This window comes from Hesperophylax consimilis, chromosome 22 (genome assembly GCF_061612785.1).
Source record: "Hesperophylax consimilis isolate HC1 chromosome 22, BYU_Hcon_1.0, whole genome shotgun sequence".
NCBI lineage: Eukaryota > Metazoa > Arthropoda > Insecta > Trichoptera > Limnephilidae > Hesperophylax > Hesperophylax consimilis.
In genome coordinates this window covers 2728705-2747981 of record NC_142857.1, presented here as the reverse complement: position 1 = coordinate 2747981, position 19277 = coordinate 2728705, and the positions used below count along the sequence as shown (strand labels likewise).

Below are 19277 nucleotides of genomic sequence, written 5' to 3'. Positions count from 1 at the left end.
AAAGAATCAAGGAGGTAGTTCATTAAGGCGATGCACTAAGTCGTAAAATATTTTAAATTGAGCCGCTATCAATAACAACCCTTACATAGATGGCGATAAGGTTTAAATTCCCGCTTAACACCATCCGCCTGTTTTGATTTATGCAAGAAAAAAACATGGCCAAAAAGTGCCTTTTATTTTATTTTTTGGATGTTCAGGCATAAATATTTCATTTATTTCCGATCACTTTATAAATAACTTAATTTTCCACATTATACAATAAAATCATAACCGAAAATGGGTTCGTAAGTAGGAGATTTTGAACTTTTAAGCAGTTTTAATAGGCCTTTACATTATTTTTTTCTGGGCTTATAAAAATACTTATCTAAAAAATACTCGATTATTTCAAATGCCAAGATGTATTCTACTCGCAGTATTTAATTAAAGCATCTGAATCATTTGTAGGCGACCAAATTTTCAAACCAAAAACACATGATTTTGAATTACTACGTATGGCATCGCCGTAAGGAATAACATGGTCGTTGGAAGGAAAAAAGGTGTACTGGGACACGTATAGATTTTATATCTAAAACGAAAATTCTTTATGATAATTGGAAAGTTGGAACAAGACAATGTAAAACATAAAGTCAAACTGTATTCACATTTGCCAAATAAAGAAATTATGCCTTTGAGAGTGTATTTGGCAATTCGATATAACTTGATTTAGGTAACTGTCACCCAAAATACAAAATTTTGTATCATAATTGTGACTTAATGTAATATAATTGTGATTTATTTGTTTAAATAAATAGAAAATCTTCTACTACCACCGCAGTAAGTCATGATGGATGACTTAAATAGCCGAGGAATTGAACTCACGACGCCTGGGTGGGACCGATACGCGATGCCTACTCAGCCGCTGACCGGTCATTACGTTATGTTGGCTCAAAGTTCAAAAATTTTACTACCCTATCATCATTTGGTGGAACTGCGAAAAATAGAATTAGTCGAACATAATAATGTTAGGCCTAACATTCGATTTTATGTCCGGGTTAAATCTTCCCCATAGGACACACTTTTCCACAAATGATCATCTAGTCAATCAACATTATGCAAGTGCATTATATAAGCAAAATAAATACAAAACAATACAAGAACAACACGTCAACTCACCAGAGATCAAATGGGAAAATAATTCACCGACTCCAGATATTTTCATATCAGAGGGTTCGGCTCGGTAGAACTTCTAACAGGGCCTATAAATCCTACTGATCCCTCAACATAAATATTCAAAAAATCTTTCATTATCCTGCATGTATTCAAAATGACCGACTTTTGCAAATTTATACATAAATTTTTTGATAGATCTAATACGCCTAAATTTTATTAGTATTATAGGCGATTTTATAATCAACATACCTGCCATAGGTCACTCCAGGTTATATTTGGTGACTTAGCAGGGGTGCCTGGATTCATGCGGCGGATGCATCTGCCCGCCTACGATGTGCAGAGCCAGCTTTGGAGAGATTGATTGAGGGAGATCGTTTTACCTCTCTAGCAGGACTCTCTCGCCCTATCGCTTTTTGCACAACAGTGAGAGAAATGAATTCAACTCCTGTATATACTGACATCCAGATTCCTACCCACTCCTAACACCTTTTTCCTTCCCAGATCTCCCTCTCCTACCTTTCCTTAAAAAAAGCCTTCATACAGCATAATAAAAAATGACGTAGGCCTCGAAGGAAATTATTTTCTTCGGTTCCTTCTATTTGGAACTAATGTAAAAAAAAATCACATGAAAAGAACCGGTCATTGAAGAATTTAAATATTTATATGAGTAGTGAACCCTGATGAACCCATCAAAAGATGTAAGCATCGTTATGGATCATCTTTACAGTAATTTAAAACAGGTCATTATATTTTAACGTCCTTGAATGACCTTGACTCAATAGGACCTCCCTACAATAAATTTCATTCATACACGATCGTCTCAGCAGGAATTACGAAACATTTTAATTGGTACCTAGATTTATTCATTCAATATACTCATCTTAATAACATAGAAGCTCTGAGTCATTTTAAAGTTTTTATGATGAACGGCTGGGCGGTTTATTTCATACAAAACTTATTTTTGGATTTGAATCCAAAATACCCAACCAAACTGAATTTAAAAAAATATGCCATAAATCAAGTACGGATACGAGCTATTTTTAAAAACATCTTTTTGATGAATGAATGCTAATCTTGGTAGCGGAAATTAACTCACTTCTCGACATCATATCGAGCTGAAAATAGGCAGATATACTCGTTGTCAATGACAATCCATTTTTAAAAATTTTGGTGGCAATCACGTGCACAGACGCGAAAGAGTCACGAGTAATACGAGCAGCACCTACAATTTCACAACATTTCTGTTCTTTCTAGGGTATATTAATTGAATATTTCGCCTTCTTTTCTTCCATTTGAAAAATTGGCTGAGGACGATAAAACATATGTCCAAAAGTTCGTACAGATATTACCACCGAATTGATACACGGATAGAAGTGTGTTTTGAGCGTGCTCGTGTGCCGTTTTCCTTATTTTCTTTGATAAAATATTTTCATATATAGAAACTCTGTCTTCAGAGACTTCTGGGTCCTAGGAGTCGAAAAGGTTTGCAAATTCTAAATTAGCTACATAATTTTAATCATTTTTGATTATAATCATGGCTATAGGAGACGTCTAGATTATTTAAAATCAAAAACAATATTTAAAAATGACACTACATTTATTTAAAATTCATAAATAATCATTGAAGAAGAAGAAAATACTAATAAAGCTAAACGAAACACGAAACAGAACAAGAAGCCAAAAAATAAGAATTATTCCCACATTTTTGACAGCTAACTTTTTGAATGATCACAAAGTTCTAAGTAATTGGTTTGTAACCTAGATAGTGTCTCGGATAAACATATCCGATTTTTATTTATATGGGATATCTATTGAACTTTTCTTAAAGTCTAAGTGAACAGTTTTTTTATTGTTTCTTTTAGATTTGCTAGTATATCTTCTTCTTCAGTGATATTCTATATTAATGAGTAAAACCTTCAAAAGTTTAAGAAAAATTGTTCTAATAAAAATTATAAATACTCATTTAAAATCTTTCCTCCTGGCCACAATCAAAATTAATATCAATCACCGTCTACCAAGAAACCTTTAACCTGTCCATATTCCTTTTCAATGATCCACTTAACCATTAGGATACGACTAACTACAATAGCAGTTCAGTGAAATCATGACTACCTTCAGGTGCACTGCAATGTGCAGTGTATAGATCTAGATTTAACAAGTTTTGAACGTATTTCATGTAATTCTGGTTTTATGTTTATATATTTGTGTACACCATTATTTGATGCTTGGTATTTATTGCTTGTACTTTTTGTATGTACACCATCTTTTTTTACATTAGCTCAACACTGGAGGCTCTGAGGAAAAATAATACCCTCAAGACCTACGTCATATTTTGGATGAAAAGATCTGGGAAGGAAAAAGGTCCGAGGTTCAGTGTGTCCAGGAGAAATGGATGTTTGAATTCATCCTTCCAATAGGTGGAAAGAGTCCTGCTGGAGAGTTCTCCCTCAACCAGTCTCTTCCAAATCCAGCCCGCCAGACAGTGGGTGAGCAGACGGACCGCAGCCAAGAGCTAGACAATCCTCATGCGAGCTACTTGGAGGGACCTATAGAAGAGATGTTGGTTATGGTTAGGGCCGGTGGTACTCAAGCCCGCCTACCAAATTGAATCCCTCTCTCTGTTATTAAAAACCGTTTTCTTTCCAACCTTTTCGCCAAATCTATCGAATCAGCTCATTTCGGTACTGCATTCCTTAAAATAAAATTTCTTATGCCTTGTTTTCCACGCAAATCTTAATTCCTTAATTATTTAATAAAATGCTCATTATAAAACTGTGCCACTGTGCGAAATACCTCCGCAGAGAATAATTGTAACTTGTAGAATTAAAATTTATTGCTCTGGTCTGCAGAATGTGCGTTGATCTAGTCATTTTAACTGGGCTAGGCGAATCAACTGCAGGGCCGGGTTATCTTGATAACCGATACAAGACAAGACAGGACAAGGATAAAGACTGGACCTGGTTAGTCTATTGGAATATTCAATAAGTGTCAGAGTTCAAGACTGAAAATGCACTATATTAGGTTTGACACTATTCTGCCAGCAGTATTCATTAAAGGTGCTTTGGTCCCTGCGGCCACCTGCTGGTCGAACGTTGCTGACTTTATTCTGGGTTGTAATTCCGAGTATTTGAGAGATATTTATTAAAGATTTTTATAGAAAAACCATCAATTTTAAATACATCTGATTGAATGAATAAATTAATGAAAGAAGTGGAATCTTGGAAAAAGAAATTACCTCACTTCCTAACAGCCGATCGAGCTGATAGTTGTGATGGACTCGTTGTCCATGATAATGCATGCTATAACAATGATGGTAATACATTCCTCTGAAATTCGAAGACATCTCAATTAATTTACAGTATTTAATATACCGATACCGTCTAATAAGAATTTGGCTTAAGTGATAGAGCGGTTCAATCATTTTAGTAAGTCCCCGGGGAGGAAGGTTCAATCCTCAATCAAACCATTTATTAATTTCTATTTTTAAAAGACATTTTATCAGTTACGAGCCAGTTCCTGGGGAAGAAATTTCAATCCTCAGTCAAACAAAAAAAAATCTTTTTTGTATTTTTTTAAAACATCTATTAATAAAAATAGAAGTATTATATTTTTTTTTAAACTTTTTCTTCTATGGGTTGATTTTTCCAATTTTATTATTAAAGCTTCAGACAGTGTCATGCAAACTCTTTTGGTATTGCCAGTCTAATTTGAGCCATATGGGAGGAGGGTGTGTGTACCGCCGCCCTAGGAATCATTAATTAGATTCCTAATCAGCACATCCACCATAGATCATTCAATGAGATTTGTCCCGGCTTGGCAGTAGATGCGACTGCCCATCAGCTGCTTGGCGGGCCGAATTGGGAAAGGCCAGTTGATGTCTTTGATGTCTTCAGCTGGACTCTCTCGACCCATCGCATTGCACCGTAGTGGAAGGGATGGATTCATTCGTCTGTCACTCTTGAACATACTGACACTCATACTCCTACCCACCCCTCATACTTTTTCCTTTCCATCTCCTTAATTTCATTAAATTACCTTATAATACGCAGCATCCCCAAATATGATATAAACAGATAAAAAACAGTTAATTGTTCACATTTCGTTTCAAATTACCTGATTGTAATTTTTATTTAATTAAAATCATATTTATATGTTTAACATAAATAGTTATTTTAAAAAAATAAATAAATATTTTTTTCTGTATTTTAAGGACAAACCCTAAATAAATAAAATTAATCATTTTATTACGAGACAATACTTTTTATCAGAACAAATAAAGTTGATATCTTGATTACTTATTCAAATAATTGTGTTAAGATTCGGTCAAGTTCAAAATAGTCCTCAATTAAAAAACAAGTTTTTAAAAGGGGCCCGTCTTTAAAACTTGTTAAAAAAAGTATCGTATTAAAATTATACCGAATATTCAAGTAGATAGTTATCTGCCGTGATTTGATTTATGATTTCTCTACTTATACGAATTAAATAATTTACATAAAAATGTACTCAGTTTAATCGTAAACCTTCAAAACGAAAACCCCATTGAATTATTTGATCATTTATTTAGATGTCAATTTAAAAATTAACATAATCAAGGATTGTAAAGTCAAATCCAATCAGAATAATCATGAATACTCATTGTACAGTATTAGCGAAGTCAATTCCTTTGTTTAAACGCCAGGAATAAGATCGAAATTATTTTATCGTTTATCAAAAATGACGATAATTATAATATCTAGTGGTTTGGTTTTTGGTGATGTGTTTTTTTGCACGACAACATTCCAATGTGCCATTCAATTCCTCTAACAAATGCACCAAGCTAGGATCCAATTAGATGTATATTTCAGGGTTACAGAATGCTTGTATATCTCTGGTGGTAAACATGACAAGTTAATTCATAAAAATCATTATTAATTCCTTAATTTTCAAAGCCAATTTTAAATTTTTTTGAAACATATATTTAAGTTCTGATTTAAATTCAGTGCTGTGAAGCAATGTTGTTATAATAAAATAATAACAGAACTTGAAAAGAACTTTCTCAGAATTTGAAAATTAACTTTGAAATTTGATAAATTGTTCAAATTCTTTGAAACAACCCGTTCTAAGAGTAATCCTGAAAAACCTTTTAGGTAGGCACCCCTGTGAAGTATTTATTATTCGAAGAAATAATAGTTCCTCAGAATCATCCTTGAAAAACCTTTTAGTTAGGTACCCTTGTGACGTATTATTCGAAGAGATACGAGTTCCTAAGAGTCATCCTTAAAAAACCTTTTAGTTAGGTACCCTTGTGACGTATTATTCGAAGAGATACGAGTTCCTAAGAGTCATCCTTAAAAAACCTTTTAGGTAGGTACCCTTGTGACGTATTTTTCGAAGAGATACAAGTTCCTAGGAGTCATCCTTAAAAAACCTTTTAGGTAGGCACCCCTGTGAAGTATTTATTATTCGAAGAAATAATAGTTCCTCAGAATCATCCTTGAAAAACCTTTTAGTTAGGTACCCTTGTGACGTATTATTCGAAGAGATACGAGTTCCTAAGAGTCATCCTTAAAAAACCTTTTAGGTAGGTACCCTTGTGACGTATTTTTCGAAGAGATACAAGTTCCTAGGAGTCATCCTTAAAAAACCTTTTAGGTAGGCACCCCTGTGAAGTATTTATTATTCGAAGAAATAATAGTTCCTCAGAATCATCCTTGAAAAACCTTTTAGTTAGGTACCCTTGTGACGTATTATTCGAAGAGATACGAGTTCCTAAGAGTCATCCTTAAAAAACCTTTTAGGTAGGTACCCTTGTGACGTATTTTTCGAAGAGATACAAGTTCCTAGGAGTCATCCTTAAAAAACCTTTTAGGTAGGCACCCCTGTGAAGTATTTATTATTCGAAGAAATAATAGTTCCTCAGAATCATCCTTGAAAAACCTTTTAGTTGGGTACCCTTGTGACGTATTATTCGAAGAGATACGAGTTCCTAAGAGTCATCCTTAAAAAACCTTTTAGGTAGGTACCCTTGTGACGTATTTTTCGAAGAGATACAAGTTCCTAGGAGTCATCCTTAAAAAACCTTTTAGGTAGGCACCCCTGTGAAGTATTTATTATTCGAAGAAATAATAGTTCCTCAGAATCATCCTTGAAAAACCTTTTAGTTAGGTACCCTTGTGACGTATTATTCGAAGAGATACGAGTTCCTAAGAGTCATCCTTAAAAAACCTTTTAGGTAGGTACCCCTGTCACTTATTATGTGAAGAGATACGAGTTCTTCTAAATTAATAATTAGTATTTTTGTATGTTTCATATAAAGTTCCAAATACAGTTTACATTTTATAACACCGTCGATAAACGATTTCAAAAATTAAACTATATTTGCATTCAAAATTTAAGTAGGTATTTTGAATTGCATACGTCTGTTTATAAAACCAAAAACAGTATTTCATTTTGGAATGCGTTCAAAAACAGCAATGCGTTCAAAAACAGCGAATCCATTTTAAATTGAATATCAAGCGGGAATATTCAAAGACATCATATAATTTAGTCTTAGCCCTAGACTTTAATGATAAATATTGTCGGAGTAAATGATAAATATTGCTATTGTTAAAACAATAAAATTCTCATTTCTTTCCTTCATCGTTAATATTTCTTCCTTGCTTTGTGCTACAATTTTTTTGTATGAAGCACACCTTCACTGCCTTCTTGTCCATATGTAAAGTGAGTACCGATAATAACCTTCAATTTTAACATTAACCAAAACAATAACAACACAACCAGAACAGATATGAACACGATTAATATTTTTTTGCAAGTCATTCAACAAACAGACCGCCTGAACTTGAATGTTTTGCACTGTAATAAAAAATAATATAGTGCATGGATGAAGTTGGCGGTGTTGTTTGATTTAAAAAAATGCATTTATTTCGACAGTAGTTAAAAAGCTTTTGCTTTATTTGGGACAAGATTAACTAGTGCAATTCACTCTAAAGTTTATATTGCTTTTATAGATTTCACTACACTTATCAAATGAATCACGTGATGAAAAAATAATTAGGTATTATTAATAAAATGATAATTTACATATATACTTGTACTTTTGTATTATAATTACCAACCTTTTTTACACAACCAGTAATAATACAAACGCTGCAGCTAATTCCCCTATTTCTCGCATCCTTCAAACATTCAACTCAATTCAAACAAGCACAAATACCGACAAATTTTTTTATTAAGAAAAACTTTTTTAGCACACTGAATTCGCCCACATAACACATTCAACCACACACAGACACACATGCACACGTACACACACAAACACTCACACACACACCTCTCTCCTTCCCCAGCACACTAAAACTTAACTTAATAATGTAACTTAACCGTAAAATGTATAATATACATCATATGTATATATGTCAGCGACATGTCTTTGTAACTATTGTCCTCTATGTAATTATGTTCTGTTTGTTTCTGCAATAAATAATATAAAAAAATATATAAAATAATTAATATTTATTTTACAATTAAATTAATGCAATACTTTGTATAAAAGATCAATTAATAATACATCATCATATGTTATACTATCTATAATGTATTTTTTTATATTAACTTCACACGGGAGGCCTTGAGGAAGTTGGAGGATCTCTCGACTAGCAAGTAAATTTTATTTGTTTAATTTGTGTTATTTCACAAATTACTCATTTAAAATAATATATAGTGTATTTGCGGCAGCGGCGGCTAATTCATCACATATTTAAAAAGTTTTATAAAGTCATGGAAAGTGATGAAACAAAAACTTTGTTAACTAGGTTAAGTAGGTTAGGTTAGGTTAGGTTTAATTTTTTTCAACGTTTCTTATGACTTTATATCACTTTTTAAAAGTGTGTTGAATTGTCACTGTGTTGAGTTATCATGGAACCATTTGCGGCACGTTTTAGAGTAGACGATACTTAGTATCGCCTGGTGTAAGACCACCATTCCGAATTGAAACGTTGCTTAAAATGGCTTTGGCCGTGTTTAGTGACCAGATCTGAATAGCCAAGTACTTCTCCACCTTCCTCTTCCACATCTCCTTCCTCTCCCCTCTACCTTCCGCCTCATAACATACATCAATTGGAGATGCCAAAATCTCAGAGGCTATAAACGGTTGGGCAGCAGTTCAAAAATCAACTATGGGTATTTTTTTTGATTATTTTCTAACACTGCACAAGTGTACCAACTGATTTCTATTTGGGGAATATGGCATTTCTATTTGGGGAATATGGCATTTCTATTTGAGGAATATGGAATTTCTATTTGGGGAATATGGCATTTCTATTTGGGGAATATGGCATTTCTATTTGAGGAATATGGAATTTCTATTTGGGGAATATGGCATTTCTATTTGGGGAATATGGCATTTCTATTTGGGGAATATGGCATTTCTATTTGAGGAATTTTATAAAGTTGAATGTAGTGAGGAAGAAATGAGATGAATAAGAGAAAGATTGGAAAGTGCCTGACAATTCAGATCTAGTCACCAAACACGGCGAATGACTTTAAAAGTAAGGCTTCGATTCGAATTGGTAGTCCTTAGAAATAATTTTTATTGTTATTTATTTTGGCATTCACCCATTAAGGGTGATCTTAGCCATATACAATTAACATTTTTTTCTTATAAACAAATACAGAAAATTACAGAATATAAATATATAGATGATTATATAACATAAACATAAAAAAACGTAATATAATTTTTTATTTTTTTTATTTATTCATAAAATATATTTGAATACAGTTTTTTACATGCTTTTATACTACCACACTAGACACATGTCCATATTATGGTAGTTAATAAACCTAAACATAATACAACACATATCTATGATAATATTTAAAGATTACAAAAAATATCGTACATAGTATGCAAATAATGCATATAAATTAGCAATACTAACCATGAACGACTTAGTGCAACAAAACCGTTTTCAGTTTATTATTTGCCTTCGTGTCAAGGAATTGTTTTTGATTTTATAATAAATATCCCATGGCGGTATTTTTGACTACTGTCTGTCTGTCTGACTGTTTGCCAAACCTTGGCCATTCACCAAGATAAAATCAACGTCGGAACCATGCCAAATTAGGTGGTTCAAGAAGTATATTCAGGAACCTTCTAGACTTTAAAATGATATTATTCAAATGAACGCTTTTAAATGTTTATGACACAAGATTTATAATGCAGAGAGCATTATAATAAAATCAATATTTCAATCTATCTTTATTTAAAAAACTAAAGTTTTTCAATAATTAAGTATTAACATATTGAAGCTTAACCATTCAGGAGTCAGTCATATTGTTATATTTACTAAAAATGCTTCAGAAAATTAAAGAATTTGTATGTATTTCCGCTTCTCAATAAACTCCCAGTAAGTGAGATATTTCATAACGTACCAAAAAAAAAAAATTGTAATTTGATAAAATACACTTTCGAATTATACTATTAGAAATGAAAGTTTATTTTTTTATGTTTTTTTTTTTTTTTAAATTAATTAAAATCAAATTTAATAATATAATTTAGTTCTGCAAGTATTTTTTGGTTTTTGTTATTGTTACAGCTGTTTCAGCTTTCAAGGCCATTTTCAAAATGTAGTTTAAGCCACATTTAGACGACTTATTTATATGATTCTATTTTACCCCCTCCCAATTTAAAATGATTTATTACCGGTTAAACCGATTTACTGAAAAAATTTTATTCAAAGATCAAAAAGTTTTTTTACGGAATTAAAAAAAATAATGACAAAAAAAAACAGTTTTAATTAAACAAATGTAATATGAACATACATTTGCTACCTCACTTTTTGTCGTTTTATATAAAAATAATTATTAAAAATCACAAAGTTTCATAAGTATTTTTCAAATTGCGGTCGGAACCTTTTGTTTTTTAGGTGAACAGATTAATTATTCTGTGTTTGTTTTCTATATTTTAATATAAAGATTTTTTTCTTTCCAACACCTTTTAGTTCATATTTCAAACTATGATGGTAAGGGATACACAACGATTTCTATGAGAATGTGACGGTAGCTCAATTGGTAGATATGCCAGTTTCGGTTAGATTACTAGAGGATCTGGGTTCAGGTCCCAATTGCGACCCTTACCTTTTTTATTTTGTCGTGTATATCTGTAGCAGAAGAATCCAGATTAATTCATTAATAATAAGCAGCTCGACGCTACGCACTTGCTACTTGCTACTTAGGTACGTACTCGCACTCGTACTTGTCTATTGACGACAATAATATCGCAAGTCCGTCTTTCACATTACGAGAACTCACCAGAAGGTTCGAGTCTAGCGCCTAGGCATAATTGCTGCGCAGTCGAAACTTCGTGAAACACACAGACTGTGCGAGCGCCTAGGATTTAGTTGCCATCCATATACCTACTGTTGCCGTCGGCCGTGTAGTATAAATATGCCCGACGCAGCATTTAATTATTCGAAAGTTTTTTTTGTTATTTGTTTTTGGGGTGTGAGATACACATCTGCCCTGATGATGGACACTGTAACGTTGTCCGAAACGTGGGCTAAAGAAGGAGTTAGGACAACACGGCATAGCACCCCAAAAACAAACAACAAAAATACTTTTAGTCGTGAAAATCTTAAATCATATTTGAAAGTGTTTGATATTATCTTCTGTGTTTTCCTGTACAGGAGAACTTTTGAGGCCTCTAGCGGTGCAAACATGAAACTGTAATAAAACTTTATTTAACATAATGCGTTTTGGTAAGCTTTAAACATTCTAAATAAAACCCAAAAACTATTCATTTTAATTATTTATTGCGTTCATCACACATTGACATAATATATAAAAAATATTTTGGAAAGAAAAAATAAACGATGGTTATTTTAAAAAAAAATTCTAAATAATAAGAATAACAAAAACTATATGGAAGATAATAAAATATATAAAGAAAAAATAACATGATTTATAAAATGTAATGAGAATTAAATCAATATAAAAAAATGTAATAATGAGAATATATATTAAACTGAAATAGATTTGCGCAATGGAAGGCATGAAAAAAACTAAAAAAATAAAATCAGTCGTATGTCACATTATGAGAAATATAATATTGTCAGATATAATAATATATTGGTAATAAAAATAACACAAAATTGAAAGAATAGTGAGAATAAATTGAAAAAATAGCCTGTCTACAAATTAAAGTTATGCTTTTGTTCGAATTTCTAATGTGAATCCACATAAAACATTTTGTTGCACTAACACTACAAAAGCAAGGAATGACGCAATCAAAGATGCTTTAATTGCGAACTCCCAAAATTCAAAGATGCTGAAGTGATTTGTTGATCATCAGCAAAACGCATGTAATTGCAGCATTCTTGGATGTAAATTGACCATATCAACAAGTTTTTCTGTCTTCTTTAATGTAGTCAGTTGACCTCATCCTCAATATGCCACTAAGGAACCCACTCGGTCACGTTTTTCAGTATCCTGTCATCTAGTACCATTCTAGCATTCCGTATTGCCAACACATTGCATTCTTTGGGGCTTGAAAATCTTTCTGTAGATTATTGTTTATTTAGATTATGGAGTTTCGTGACATATATTTTGATACTAGCTTCCAAAGCTCTTATTGGCGTTTTGTTTTTGGGGTTATACCCCAAGATACACCCAAAACAATCATGGGTCAATGCAATGGTTTCTTTGGATATTTGGCCAAACACTTTTAACTATTTTTTCAATCATTTTTATGGCACCTGTTATAAGGCTTTTTATTCAGAAGTGCACCGGTCATAAAATCGTGTCATATTATAATTACATTGGGATAATCTTATAGTTTAAGTTGCGTTTCTTTGCTCGGTGGATAGGGTTTCAGACCATCAAGAAGATAGCCGTGGATTTGGTGTATGATCTACCAAATGTGATGATTGTAGGAAGCCTCATTGTAGTGCTCTGGGGTATAGTCAGGTCCGTATCCGTGATGAGCATGGGCATGGGCGGAAAGGTGTTCGGCTCTTGCGTGTGCGACTTCAGGGGTATCTCTGACGTATTTACCGTCGTGGGTGAGTTCAATGTGAGCGAGGGGACCGTTCCATTTGGGAACGTACGCATCATGGGAGGGTGCTTCGGGTGCCCAGGCTACTGGGGCGGGGGCCCAAGCGTGGGCGGCTGCTGGAGCCCAGGCGTTGTGGGCGGAGGCCCCAGCTGCCTTGGCGTGGGCGGCGTAGTGCTCCGCCTTGGCATGGGCCACGTCAGCTGTGTCGACGACAGTGCCGTCATGGGCCAGGGGCGCGGGGCCATATTCGTGGATGCCCCCGTAGGAATAGGATTCCCAGTCAGCTGAAGCTGCTGCTACCACACTGCATAGAACCACGAGGAACTGTAACGATGAATAAAAATAATGTATTTTTATTGAAAAAAAATATATGAAAAGGGAAAATGAGTGCAGGAAAGTCCAATAATGGATTACTGACAGCCTAATGATTACGGAGTAAGGTAGCCGCTAATAAAAGTTGTCAAAGGAGCGAGACTCACAGTTCATGTTTAGCAGTTAGACACGAAACTGGTAGAGGAAATATACAAGCAGACTGAATACCTTAGATGAGATCCTTAAGCAGGGTACTCACTTAACCGTGTAACATGTAACGTATCTGATACTGTATCAAGTGAGTACGTAGGCGCGAGCCTACTGCGATCCGCTCGCGGGTGGAGCGCAGTGTGCTGAGCACACTGCGAGCTCTAAAGGCGGCCGGGAGGTCGTAGCTGGATACGCGGTTACCGTGGACGAGCCGTACCCACTTGCAGATTGATACAGTATCAGTTATGTTACATGCTACACTCTTGGTGAGTACCCTGCTTAAGATACCTTAGATGAGATCACTGAGGCGCACGCCTCAGGGATCACGGATATCACAAACCACGTATCAAGAGATATAATTTGAAATTATCCGATTGCAGTTTTTACGTGCGTCAATATCGTATTCAGTATAATAATTTCTTAGATTTTAGGCCTTTAATTTTGGTGTAGTAATCATCTTCCAGAAATCAATAACCATTAAGGCGACACAATACCCTGATAACGGGGATTTGCCCCGACGCTCACATTTTAATTATTTCTGATGAGCTTATTACTAAATTCTTAAATGTTTCTAGAGGGATTCGAAGGGATGCAAGTTATTTATATTTAAGATTAATAAAAACAGGACCTTACAATTAAATATATTATGTAAAACGATAAGTACATTTTATTAAATGTAAAATGTTGTAAGATAAGCGGCAAGTACCAGATTTTATTTTTCTAGACGATGAATTAGTAACTTCCCGACGACTCCCTCACAAAAGATTAGAGATTTTATTAATGTATTCATAAGAATTAATTAAAATAAAAACACTCGCGAAAATCCAATTTCTGGCCAGATACACGAAAAACGACCGCCAGTACTTCAAAACTCTCTATTGTGCGTAGTATATTTGTGTGCGGGTTGACAAGGAGTTACTACGTATTGATTCAGACGCCGCGAAAGTTCCGGCCTGTAAGGTTGTGTGTCTCCCGGCCCGTCGCTCTGGTCATTTCTTTTACGTATTTTTTTATTTAATCAAACAATTACTTTGCAATCTATTAGTGAAATTTTCTGTTTTTTATAATTTAACTTCTTCCTCAAGTGAGTAAAGGTTTTTTATATAAATAATAAATATAAATATAAATAATAACCAATACAAAAGAATACATTGTTAAATGCGTAAATGTGTAGGCACTTGAGAAAAAAGATGACACTAAAGTATTGACGTTATGTTATTATGTATCATTTCTAGCCCAAGTAGACTTTTTTACTATTAATCTTTTTTTTCACGCGACGCGGCTGTCTGTCCGGTTGTCACAACCAGCGGCACAGAATGTTATAGAGTGCCCCTTCACTAGAATCGTTTTCCTAGTTTTATTTATTTACGCCCTACTGGGCTTTTACATTAATTTCTAATTATACAGTCATGTTAGTTGTAACAATGGAATATCTAATAAATTATGGTAAAATAAAAGGAGTTTTTTTACTAAGGAGTGGTATTCTCTTATATTTCAATAAAGTGTTTGTGAAGAGTTCGTTTCATTACTAATACTCCAGGGCAATTACCGATTCGCGATCGTAATTATTCCGGTAGTCCCAATTTTTTTATATGTTTTATAAACTGGTCCCCTGATGTAAAATCTGAGTTTCCGACCTTGGCACACCTGTGCTCGCGCCGCCATTTTGAAAAAAACCGGCCGAAATCGCTCCAAAATCTAGTTTTTCCAAAATATCTCATTCCCAATGCAAATTTCGGCTAAATTAGCTAAACAATTAAAGTAGAACATAAAATTACTTACTACTTTTGTGTAAACAATTTTCTTCAATCTCTAATAGGTACCGAGGTAGAAAGTCGTAAAGGTGCGTATATTTTTGAAAAAAACAATTTTTTTGCGCGACTAGCTTTTGTTTTTTGTAAATATCTCGTTTCCAGTACAATTTTGTGAAAAAATTATTGATACTAATTTTGTAGAAAATAAAATTTCATAAAATAAATAGGTATTTAATTTATGTGTTTTAACTCTAATATGTATCCAAGCTCTTATCCACCAAAACCAGTTAAATTACCCAACAACAAATTTTTGAAATTCGAAAGTTTTTTTTCCATAAAACAAAAACTCTACATCGAAAGTTTTTCTCCATACAGACAATTAGACATATGTCACCTATAAAGTACCTAAAGTCATTTGAATATTAAAAAGAGTCATTAATCTTTTAAGTTTAGATTGTTAGATCATTTGTTGTAGATAGAATTGTGCAATTATCTCCCCAAGTTACTGCACTTACTTACGTTGAAATGATTTTCAAAGTTAAGGTAAAATTGAACCAATTTATAATAAATCTCTTGGCTAATATATACTTACGTTTCAGTTAAATATGGGAAAACAGAAGACAAAAGAAGTTTTATCCCGAACAAAATTACGGCACCAAGGAAAATGTTTAACGGAATGGAGAAGGTACTACTTAAATACACACATAAAAATAGATCTTTGGGATACGTTTTTTACAGAACATAATTGTACAATGTCAGCTTAAATAATTTTATATATGTAGATATATACATATATACGCAGTCGATAAACTTCTGAGCATATTGAATTTGGAATATAAGAAGTAAATTAATTTTGATTTCCGGTGACATATTTTTATTTTTACCGAAATGCATTTTTTACACCAAATAAGCTCAGGAATTGTTAGTGAAAGTTTGTCGGGCATGTCTTAATACATCTCTAAATAATTAGGGAATAGAGACAGTATAAATAATTAACAATATTTCTCATTTTAGGAAAAATTCCGCAAGACTTCATCCAGATAATATTGCAAATAATAAAGAAAATACGAGTATTGTGTTAAACACTATACCGACACTCAACATGGTAATTTTTTCACAATTTCTGTAAATATAAAGTAAATAATATTAATTTTATATGATTAAATAAGCGCTCTAAAAAAATTAACAAAAACTGACATTATTTTTCAGTACGGACCAGAGATGAATGAACCTGAAAAGTTTTCACTATTTGCTGGCTCTAGTTCTTATGACACTAACGTGCATGCCGTTTCCAGCCCCTTATAGCTAGGTCTGACGCAGGCATGACGATTGTTGTCAACTGATATGTTCTCACAACAATAATTGTTGAAGAAAAATAAAATTAAGGAATGAAATTTAAAACACTTTACCTCTGTTTCAATTTTTGGCCTGGTTTTGGTGGATTAGAGCTTGGATACGTATTAGAATTAAAACACATAAATTATATACCTATTTATTTTATAAAATTTTATTTTCTACAAAATTAGTATCAATAATTTTTACACAAAATTGTACTGGAAACGAGATATTTACAAAAAATCAAAGCTAGTCGCGCAAAAAACTTGTTTTTTTCAAAAATATACGCACCTTTACGACTTTCTACCTCGGTACCTATTAGAGATTGAAGAAAATTGTTTTCACAAAAGTTGTAGGTAATTTTATGTTTTACTTTAATTATCTAGCTAATTTAGCCAAAATTTGCATTGAGAATGAGATATTTTGGAAAAACTAGATTTTGGCGCGATTACAGCCGGTTTTTTTTAAATGGTGGCGCGAGCACAGGTGCGCCATGGTCGGAAATTCAGATTATACATCATGGGATCAGTTTATAAAACATATAAAAAAATTGGGACTACCGGAATAATTACGATCGCAACCCCCTTTTTGGCGCTATGTGTACTGGCCTATAATACGGAATCCCCAAATATATCGACAACATTCTCACATTTATAACCCAGATAACATGTAGGTACGTTTATCATCAACAAATCAATACAAAAACCGACCAATATCATATAACAACAAAGGCAAAGGCATATGGCAACAAAGAAAAAAAGAACAGGTATCCGCTAGTAAGCAGGGTGAAAAAAATCAAAGGCAGAATAAAGAACACAGAAAAAATGTGCAATTAATGCTTGCTTCTAGACTCAGCAATATACCACCTCTATCTATATTACAGCAGGTAATTTATACACTTGTATATACCCGTCTATACGTACTTATACGCTCGTGTGTATAATTCCAAAATTTGATTGAAAAGTGAATTAACATAATGTTTCTAATATTGTTTTTATTTAATCACGAAAATACTTAATATATCAATAATCCGATGCCGAAAGGACCGATTTCACCGGAGAAAAATTCTGAGCAAGTAATAACTGATTTAAACATATAATTTTATTATGAACGTATTGAAGTCGTAAAAAATTTTCAAATACATATTTCCCATACATATTGTTTTCAATTATATATCCGTAATAGAAATTTTAAACCGTTAAATATTTATGTTATAAACAGAAAGCCTACCTCAAACATTAACGAATTCTTAATGTATCATGAATCTATTTTAAATAACTGTACAGATGATACCCTTATCTTTGGTGATTTCAACATTGACATTCTTCAAAAAAATAATACATCTCTTAAATACATCAACACGCTAGACTCATACAACTGTTTCATATGTAACACATCCTATCCTACACGAGTAACAGATACCTCTACTTCTCTAATAGACCATATCATCTCAAACAGACAAAATATTTCCTCAACTACTGCAAATATAGATGCCTACCTAAGTGATCATAACATTTTGATATTAGATTACCAAAACAGCTTGAAACATCACACTAATAATAGAATACATTCTTTTTCAAACAACACCAAAACCGATAAAAACATGTTAAAAACATATGTAGAATCCCACAACTTTCCACACGAAACCACCAGTAATGCCAATGAAATCTGTAATAATTTTAATGAATACATCAAAACAGCAATAAAATCATCCCAACATAAATCTGAGTTACGCATAGGAGACCAACGGAGGGGTAATACTCCATGGTTTGATGCAAAATTAAATGCACTTATCAAACAGCGCAACAATGCGTTTAAAATCTGGAAAAAAAATCAGTAAAGTGATATATTCACAGCACTGAGAAATAAAACAAGAAATCAAGTTACCAACTATAGAAGATATGCTAAAACCAAATACTACACGACTATATTTAAAGAAAACCTGCGTAATCCGCGACAGACATGGAAAATAATAAATGCAATTCTAACAAATAGCTCGACACCCCAGAAAGATGAAATTGAATGTCTTCTCATTAAGAATGAAGAAATAACATGCCCAACACAGATAGCTTCAACTTTTAACAACTTCTTTATATCAGTTGGGGAAAACTTAGCAGCTACAATTGCATCATATCCAGATGATTCTATCACTATAAACACGGATCAAAAAGCAATCCAGTCCTTATACATGGCCAAAACAAATAAAACAGAAGTTCTCAGTATCATCTCTCAACTAAAGTCTAATGCATCTCCAGGTTTAGATGGAATTACACCAGTGTACCTGAACTTTTGCAAAGATATATTAGCTGACCACCTTGTTTTTCTTATTAATCAATCCCTGAATAGTGGAATCTTCCCAGATCAACTAAAGATAGCAAAAATAATTCCGATTTACAAAGATGATTGCAAAAAAAATCCTTCTAATTACCGTCCTATATCCATCCTCTTTGTCGTCTCTAAAGTTTTTGAAAAGGTTATTAAGC

The 19277-nt window shown here is 33.1% G+C and overlaps 1 long non-coding RNA gene across 1 annotated transcript; it reads left to right on the top strand.

Moving 5' to 3' along the window:
• The first annotated feature begins 14670 nt into the window (after window positions 1-14670).
• Window positions 14671-16969, top strand: LOC149412628 (uncharacterized). Its single transcript, XR_016304273.1, has 3 exons — window positions 14671-14789; window positions 16059-16144; window positions 16474-16969. It is a non-coding gene; the product is annotated as an uncharacterized LOC149412628 (long non-coding RNA).
• The last annotated feature ends 2308 nt before the right edge of the window (window positions 16970-19277 follow it).